Below are 9,973 nucleotides of genomic sequence, written 5' to 3'. Positions count from 1 at the left end.
GACACAGTGAATATTTCTAATATCTTTGACTTGGGTGGGTTATATCTGTGGATTCCCATCATATTGGAAATTAAACTGAAAAATTAAATTATAGTAATTCATTTCAAAGAAACTCACTACATCTTAAGGTGAGGGGCAGGCTTTTAAATCTTGTGTATGTGTGTTATGTTATGTATATATGATGCTGTGTGTGTGTTCATGTTTCACTCATACACATGAGTGAAAGCATATATATGCCATAGCACACTTGTGAAGGCCAGAGGATAACTTCATGTGTCATTCCTCACCTCCCACTTTTTTTTGAGACGAAGTCTCTCTTGCTTACCCCTGCTTACAACAAACAAGCCTATGAACTTCCAGGGATTTTCCTGGCTCCACCTACTGTCTCCCTTCAGGAGTGATGGGAATGCAGACATGTGCTACTGTGTCCGGATTTTATGTGTGTTCTGGGAATCTGAACTCAGACTATCAGACTTCTGCAGCAAGAGCTTTAAGCGCAGAGCCCTCTTCTCAGAGTAGTGGCAGATTTTCATCGTGATCACTGTCCTCCCCAGACATACCAGGTGAGTGGCTGTAATGCAGACTTTTGGGAAACCTCACATCTGCCTCTGCGTGCAATGAGTTGTAATAACATAGCCCACATAGCTTCTAGAAAACTCCAAGTTTTTAGAGAACAAGTGACATGTAAAATAACATGTTGACATCATTATGAAAAGAATTTTGACCTTGCGGGCCCTTGAAAAGCTTACTGGGGTACTAATAGCATAGACCAAGGATATTATTAGCCTTTAGTGCTGAAAACACAAATACCAACTTTACAATGAGCTACAAATGACAAGCTATGATTTTAATTATAACAATATGCTCTCACCCTATATTTATATAACACTTTGTTGTTGACAAATAGCAGTTAAACATATATATCTTATTTGATTCTTGCCACTGTCCTATGAGACATTATTTCCATTTTTATAAGCAAGGACTCTAAAGTTCAGAAAGGTTAGTTAATGTACCTAGAGTCACATAGCTTTAAGTAGGGAGCTTACCCCTGTTCCCATAATTTCCCCATATTAAAAATCAGTTTTTCTCATCAGGAAGTATGGAAAATGCCTAACATTCTCTATCTGCCACCTAGGAATGCAAGATCCAGAGTTTGGCAGATGATTGACCTAAGATCCATAAACAGAAGCAAGGTGGGTCTAAATCTAGACTTTTGGGCTCCAGATAGGACACCAGGAACTAAGAAAATCTACTCAGAGTTGAAAACCCCCATATAACTCTTTTAATAAGACCAGGATTCTAAATCCATATAGCAGGTGAGTGGTTGCTTGGTAGACAGGGGATTACTCATTGCCCCTTAATCATTTCCACACATTGAGAGGTTTTAGGGACATCAACAACTGACTCAGAAGAAAACAATGAGTGAGAGCAGGGCCTCAGACCAGCTCCTGGGCAGCAGCTTGCTGTGATCTGGTCCCAGGGACCTTTGTGGATGAAGCCACATCCTTGGTGGGAGTGAGGTAGAAGGAGTAGAGAAAGGAGGGGCAGGGATGACTGAGCTTAACTTAAATGGCAAGGCCATCTTCCTACCCCAGCTTTTAACTAAGGTGGGACATCTCCAGAAGAGGCTGATCCAGGAGATAACAATATAGACCTGACTTCCTATCCTCTTTTCACTCTGCCATGTTGAGAATGGGAATTTCCCTAGTGGCTTCAAGATGGCTATTGAGTTCCAGGTGTCACATAGAGATTTGACTTTAAAAGAAAGGCTGCTTTTTCTAAGCTTCTTTAGAACAGAGGTCAAGCCTAAACACATCAATTTTTGTTTGTTTGTTTGTTTTTCGAGACAGGCTGTGTAGCTTTGGAGCCTGACCTAGAACTAGTTCTTGTAGACCAGGCTGATCTGGAACTCACAGAGTTCTGCCTGCCTCTGCCTCCCAAGTGCCAGGATTAAAGGTATTTGCCACCACCAGCTGGCTCTACACATCAATTTTTTTAGAGTATAACATAATTATAACATTTCTCCCATCCCTTCCTTCCTTCCAACCCTCCCATGTACCCTTCCCACTCTCCTTCAAACTCATGGCACAATTATTATTGCATGAATATATGTAATATGTGTATATACATCCGCACACATGCACTGTGTATGCACATATTTGTATATACACATGTGTCTAAGTGTATTATACACATACATATTTACAGATATTCCTAAATATAACTCACTCAGTCCATATAATGTTACTTGTGAATACTTGTGAACACTAAAATGAAACTAAGATTTCATTTTAGTTTTCTGAAGTCCACCTGTAGACATTGTACATCTCACTACTCTCACCTCCACAAGAATAGTAAGGAGATGACTGACCCAAAGGTGAGTAGGCAACTACCATTTGCCCCTAGGAACAGTGACAGATCTAACATTTGCCCCTGGAAGCAGTGACAGATCTAACATTTGCCCCTGGAAGCAGTGATAGACCAGCTTTTTCTGAGTCATAAAACCAAGAGATCTGTGAAAACGAAGATGAGTGAAAGTAGTGGTTTATTTCTTAGACAGTTGTGGTCACCTAAGAAGTAGTCATTATATTTTTTAATTTAATATTTATTTTACATATTTCAGTTTTTGTTAGTGGAAGATATGGAGTTGACTGTAAGCAGTATCATATGATAAGAAAAAGTACCGAAACCTATATGAAAGCCATGCTTTGTAGATATAGTATTAATAAATGTACATGACTGGCTTGATATAATGGAGCTAAGTAATTGTTAATTTACTAAATGTAACATGTTAATTTTTTCAGTGTCTTCCATATAAACGTTGTCACTGAACAACACTCCAGAGTCCCATTAAAATCACTGGATGCAAGCAAATTCAATTAGTGTTCGCTTTCAAGGCTGAACATGCTATTCATATTAGGTCTGTAGATGTGGTAATGCAAGCATTAAGGAGTGCCCAAAAGCAATTTGGAGAATAAATGACCAGGGATGGGGAAACTACGAATGGAGAGAGAAATTAGATTAATTATTATGAAAGGAAAACCATCAAAACAAAGCTAATGGTAGCATCCTAGAGCCAGCCCCTCAGAGGACCATAAGCCACTCAGTTCCTTAAGTAGAAAAATAATCATCATCTTGTCTATAAATCAGCAGCAGCTCTAAGCAGCTTTCAGTAAAAGCCTCCTCATTCCTGGGGTCAGTGAATTTAGTGTCTTTGATTCAAACTAATTAATATATATATATATATATATATATATATATATATATATATATGATTTTTCAGGAGATGTTAGCTGGTGCAGAAATGGATACATCTGAGGAGATCTTTGTAGATCAGTTCTTCTTAGTAACTGAGTAAGAATCATGCCACATGCTGGGACACCAATGTCACTTTGATATAATTCAAAAGAACACCTATTATCCTTCCGTTAAGAAAATCTCAAATAGATGGAAGCACACCAAGGCAGATTTTAGTTCATTATGATTTTCTCACCCAACAAACTTCTGAAGATAAACACATCAACTGACACTGAGGAAGTCAGATATGACAGCAAAATGTCTGAAGGATGTGGCTTCCTCTTCTGCCTAGCAGACTGAAGAGAGTCACACACATCTGAAAACACTTTCTTACCGAGATGGAGCTGATTTCCATTACTACACATGACTCAAATGTCCTGATTAAATGTAAAGGGACAGATGATTTTCTTGTCCTTTTAAGATTCCCCTGCTCTCAAGTGAGGACACGACCTGTAACTTGTGTCTTAGTCACAGAAGATGGCAAGGTCCTGGAATATCACTGAAATAATGCTCTGCCTAGTTCTCGCCTGCTAATAGATTTGCCATAGTCTCTGAATGGCCCTCCTTTACAGATGCCCATGGTCATGTAATAACAGGCCTTACAATGAGGACAAGGTCACATAGAATGAGAGACAGCCTCTAGAATTTGTGATGAGTCTCTGAACAAAGGTCTGCATGATATGAGGGCCTTCCTGGCTACAAAGATGAGAAATTTCTCAGTGCCCTGTGTAGGTTTGAAGCTGACCCACTGACTTGGCAATACTCAGCTTGGTCTTGTTTACCCTCCTAACCCACAGAAGGTGTGAGGCACCTGCTTGCTTGCAGTAATTTGTTATGCAGAAAAGCAAGAGTAAAGCACTCCCTACACTTGGAGAAAAGAAGACTATGACTTACAGAGAAAGCCAAACCACACAGAGCAACTCACTGTCTTCTGCCCCATTTCCTCTTTCTCAGAGTCCTCTTTCCTCTCAATTGTTAATCTAATCAACACATTTGTGACTTCCTTTTGCATAGTTTTTCTCTCTCATGAGCCTCCACCCCTTTCAGCTAATAGGAAACCATTTCATGCAATGAAACAAAATTTATTAAACTGCGTCCAAATGGCTTGATAGAATTTATGCACCACCAAAGTGAACCAATTTATTTCTCACTCAGACACATCATTTTTGCTGTCCTTACATCCATTAATACAGCATCCATCATGGATGTTTCACTCTGCTCTAAGCTCTACCATCCCCCTATGATATTTTTGATGTGTGAATGCTGAGAGAACACCACAGATGACTTCCAAAAAACTTTGTTCTGCCTCTTTGTGTTAAATGAATAGCTATAGAACCATTAACAAAAGCTCAATTACAGTCATGGCAAAGTGACATCTTGTTGACATCTACACTATAAGGACTTTTTATTCAAAACACCTTTGTAAGTGATAAATGAGGTTGACTTTTAGGTTGAAAAATGGATTGGAGGTGGAGATAAAATGTGAGGATATCTTGTGTCTTATTCTGCAAATAAAATAGTATATGAATGAATTTAAGTTTTTAAGACAAACATAGAGCCGTGGATGGGAATTAAGGAGATAAAAATTTATGGAAAGCAGAGAATCATGGTTAAATGACCAATAAATTGTGAATCTAACCAATTTGTTATGTAAAAAGACTAAAGCAAAGTTTACAGCAAATCAATGCAGCATCTTAATTGATCTGTGATAGAGCAGACACAGCATGGTTCATTCTTAACGTAGCTCTTTTGCAAGGAGTCACAGAACAGGAACAAGACCAGAAAGACTCAAGGACACTCTAACAAGCAGCAATGTTGCAGCAGCTGCAAAGCCGTCAATGCCAACAGTCACAGAGGGGCCAGAAGCAAGAGGAACTTAGCTTGCAAAGCACAAACTAAAAAAATTCTATGTAAAGCAAAACCACTCCATATCACCCAAATGTGATTTTTCTCTACTAACTTTGACTATCATTGATTGATTGATTGTTTGATTAAACTAAAATGCACAATAAAAACCCAAGAATGCATGTAGTTGGGATTTTTTCTCTTTGGTGGTCATCTCTCAAGTAAATACACTGAAACTTATTCTTACTTAAGAATGCCCAGCCTTGGAGTGGAGGGGGGATGGCTAGGGGCAGGTGGGATGTTTGGGGGAGGGGTGGGAGAGGGAGAAGGGATTGACATCTGAAGCAAGTTGTTCCTAATTTGAACTAATAAAATAAAAAAAAATAATAAAAATGGAAAAAAAAAAGAATGCCCAGCCTTAGCTGGGCTGATTTCTAGCCAGTTTTTCTAACTTAAATTAACATATTTCTCTTCTTCTACATTTTGCCTCTGGGATTTTTACCTTTCTTTATTCTATATGTCTTTCTTCCCTTCTTACCCCTTGCTGGCTGGGTGGCTAGGTAGCTGGTCCCTAACATCCTCCTCTCCTCCTTTTCTAACTCTTCCCTCTTTCTCTCTAGTGACTAGATTTATCCTCCAATTCATTCTGTCTGCATGCCAGCCCTACTTATCCATTCTTCTGCCTCGCTATTGGCCATTCAGCTCTTTATTAGGCCAATCAGATGTTTTAGACAGGCAAAGCAGCACATCTTTCTAGAGTTAAACAAATGCAACATAAAAGAATGCAACACATAACAATCTTTGCATCATTAAACAAATATTCCACAGTATACATGAATGTAACACATCTTAAGCTAATATTCTACAACGTATGTATTCATAAGTAATTGTATACATATGTACACACTAGTTAATGCTTAGTCTCTATTCTCTGACCTCTAGATGCCCAGGATAGCTCTCACTTCATTTTTCTATAATTCTCATTACATTTGTGATGAATTTTCAATCTCTGCAAGAAACCTTTCTTCAAGACAAAGAATTATAAAAATAAAGAGGCTTTGTTTCAGGAAGGAGGAAGAAAATACTATAAGGAACAGATGATGATGTCTTAAGCAATAGAGACTCAGTCTAGATCCCTTCAGAAGTCAGATTCCTACACCAGTTTTCTAAATATGAAAAACAAGGGTGACTGAGGAACTCCCTGCCATGGAGCTAGGTCAACAGCCGGCAGGGAGGAAGGTTAGAGTCTTTTCTTCTATTATGTTTCCCTACACCTTAGAGTTCAGAAAAATATGAAGATACATCCACTTGAATGTTGAGAGAATGACAATAGCTAAACCCAACTGACAAGAAAAAGAAATGAATTGTACCTCTGATGGCCACATTTTAGGTGTGTAGCAGGATGAGGGGAGTCACTGAATAAGTAGCCTGTCAAAATCAACCAATACATCATACAAAAGAATATTTCATTTGAGAATCAAAGAAGAACAAGACTGCAATCCAAGAGTCATATTCAAAAGCCCGTAGTATGTCTAAGAAACAAAGAAATATTGGAGTTTTTGTTGGAAAACTAAAGTCTATGTATGGTGTTTAAAAAAAAATCTTACTGGCACCCACAGTGTTACCCAGTAACTGGGGAGCCCTGTTTGGAAGGGAGCTACAGTTATCAGGTGAAAACTGTCCATCACAGCAGGCTGTTTGGTGGGATCTGATTGGGAAGATGGGTGTCAGTCAATGTCCTGTATAAGTGGCTATCACTTTGGGTGACTCATATAGTAAACTGCAGCTTAAAAAAATCTTTCTTGAGATAATTCTTGTGGTTGGGAAAAATACTCCTGAAAGCCTCCTCTTTGTGTTCTTCTTCTGCTCCATTTTTTGCCCCAGTTTGACATGGGTAACTCTGATATGAGTCCACCAACTTTTACAATACTTCTATATACCAGGGAGTATCAAAAATTCCCAACACATAAGCTTCATGCCTCTCAGTTCACCTGAAGTTAGAACCATGAGGCCTGGATCATTATAGTACCTGCTTTGAGAGTACCATAAACTTTGACATGGTGGATGAATTACTCTCCTGTTTTCTCATTGGTCATGTGGTCATGTAAGTTCATTATCACTTAACTTGTCCTCAGCGCTATGAGCACCTCCTCATCAATCTGTTCATCAAACAGAAACTGACAGAAGAAGGACATCTATTCTCTCAACCATCCTCTGGAATTCTGCCATAGAAGTACAGGGTTTTAAATAATGCATCCCTGTCATAAAATGTACTTGTAAAAAGTAAAGCCAGAGATGGTCATGGTGGCACCTGTCCTTAATACCTGCACTCAGGAGTGTTTTGAGTTTGAAGCCAGCCTGAACTATATCATGGAGCTTTATCTGGAAAAAAAAGTGAAAAATAAATGACAAAAGTAAGAAAGATACACTTCTGTCTTCCTTTTCAAAATGATGTATTTTTCAATAATGGAAATTCTATCTTTTATCTGAGGAAACTTGTACAAACAAGTTCTAAATACAATAACCACAATAATAATGAAACCCTGGGCACAGCCCTGAACAAATCCTATGTTGGATAATAAAAATCCTGTAGGCCAAAGTTCCTACTAAAGTGAACCAGAAAGTTACTAGTATAATAAATCAAAGCACCAAATGTGGGGGAAAGGGAAGACTTGTGCTTGCCAAATAGCATCCCTGCTTATTTATTCGGCAATGTGGCACTTTGAAAGCAGGAGTGTCCCAGTTTGAGCTGTGGCTCTACCACTTCTGGGCCCTGGGTCTGAGAATGTCAGCTCAGCCTCGTCTGTGAAACATGCCCACATATGTTTGTAAGGACCAGCAGAAGAATATGCAAAGCAGTAGAAAATGGCAAGCACTTCACCTGCGCTTTAATGAAGTATTGTTTAAAAAAAAAATCCATCCTAACAGCCCCACCATATAGAAGATATTGTCATTCTCACTTCACAGTAAGGAAACTGAGGCCCAGAGACGTTCACCTGTTCCCAATTGGAAAGTCGGGCTTTAGCCCGTGGTCAAAGTGAGAGTCTGTCACTGTGTTAACCCAGGCTGCCTCTCAAAGCATCCATGACAGAACGAGGGCTACCTGACCCTATCGAACACTTTGTGCCAGGCACCAAGCTAAGCATCTCACTTTCATTATCACATTTCACCTCAACACCAAGCCCTAGCATAGCCACTAAACTCCATAGTGTAATTGCTCACGTGGTGCCTGGCACCCTACAGCCACTCTGTAGAGGACAGTTATCATCATTACACCACTTACACTAATGTGTCTTCAGGCACGAAGCAATGAACGATCCGAGGCCATCCAGTCGATGCTGGATATAAACTTACATTGTGGGATAATGGTTTCTCAGGATGTTAGAATGCACACAAACCCAAGTTGGCATCTCCCAGGCCTCCCTCTGTGAGAGCCATCTCTGCAACTAGGCAGCCTTTCCATTCTATTCCTTAAAATAAGTGTAGCTGTTTGGTCAGCAAGGCTGTTTGCTGCTGCCTTTTGGAAAATGAAAATCTCTCGCTTCTGTTCAGCGTATTGAACTTTGTCACCATAGCATCCACACCTCACACACCTCTTAATCTCCATTTACTGTATTTTTTTTAGAAATACATAGAGACTGGAGGACACTGCAGTGGTGGAGGTAAGTGATGAATAAAATGAAAATGTCTCTGCTTGGTTCACCAAGAAAATTCCATTTTTAACGTTTAGCCTTGTGTTATTGCACTCACTACAAAGCTAGTGGTATGTATTCAGCAATGCGGTTTTCCGGTCCCACACCTGAAACAATGTGAAGCAGTCAAGGGGAGACACAAGAGGTCAGGGAGATCATATCAGCCACAGACTCCAGTGCCCCGATCTACATCCTCATAGCCAGACTGTCAACGCTGGTGAGGAAGGGACACCACCCTTCATGGTGAAAAAGGAGACAGTGTTCAGATCTCCTGGCGAACAAAAGAAATTGCATAGAAGCAAGACTCCCAGCAGGAGAAAGGATCGGTATACAGTTTTTGGCAGCACAGTCACTTAATTACCTTGAGCCGATTTTAGAATTCACTCACATGCTTTTAATTTTGTATGTAAATGTGGGTGCATTTTTATTTCAGGGATGCATATTCATGTAGAGACTGGGGGAAGGGTCAGACTGAGTGTCATTTCTCAGGCACCATCCACATTGGGATTTTAAGGAAAGGACTCTCACTGGGCAGGGTTTCACTAAGTATGTTAGTCAGGCTGCCCAGTGTGCCCTGGGGATCTGTCTATCTCCACTTCCCCAGCAATGGGATTACAAGCACATACCACCATGCCTGGATTGCTTTTCAACATGGATTCTGAAGATGGAACTCAGGCTTCCTGCTCCCAAAGCAAGCACTTTATAGCCTGAGATCTCTTCCCAGCCCACCATTCACGTTCTTTCTTTCACATACAAATGCCTACTGGCGGCAAGAAATTATATGTTTAGCCAAAGAAAACTGGGACTCACACCTAGCCATGGACAACTGATTCGCTAGTCCATGCACATCTGATTCATTTAATAACCTTCCTTTCAAGAAAAAAAATTCAAAGTATGTATGATGAAATGTGCAAGAGAATCACCTAGACACGGTTTCATGGGTGAAAAATCCAAGGCCCGCTGCTGCTGATTCTAACCCCAAACAATGCAGAAGAATTACATCTGTGGACAAAGACTGAGATGTACTAAGGGCCCTGTGCTCTAGTTATAGTGAACAATGAGTGTCTTGGTAGAACTGACTGTGGAGACAGCATCCAGCAGGTACTTTCTGGATCAGGAACTTACTACAAATACCACAG

The 9,973-nt window shown here is 39.9% G+C and overlaps 1 long non-coding RNA gene across 1 annotated transcript; it reads left to right on the top strand.

Annotated features, from left to right (window-relative positions):
- Nucleotides 1-428: 428 nt before the first annotated feature.
- On the top strand, nt 429-8,804 carry LOC107977566. Its single transcript, XR_004770016.1, has 3 exons — nt 429-563; nt 1,136-1,193; nt 8,768-8,804. It is a non-coding gene; the product is annotated as an uncharacterized LOC107977566 (long non-coding RNA).
- Nucleotides 8,805-9,973: the final 1,169 nt, after the last annotated feature.

Source organism: Cricetulus griseus, chromosome 5, assembly GCF_003668045.3.
Source record: "Cricetulus griseus strain 17A/GY chromosome 5, alternate assembly CriGri-PICRH-1.0, whole genome shotgun sequence".
NCBI classification, from domain to species: domain Eukaryota; kingdom Metazoa; phylum Chordata; class Mammalia; order Rodentia; family Cricetidae; genus Cricetulus; species Cricetulus griseus.
The sequence above is the reverse complement of the archived record's forward strand: the minus strand, read 5'-3'. Positions and strand labels throughout refer to the sequence as shown.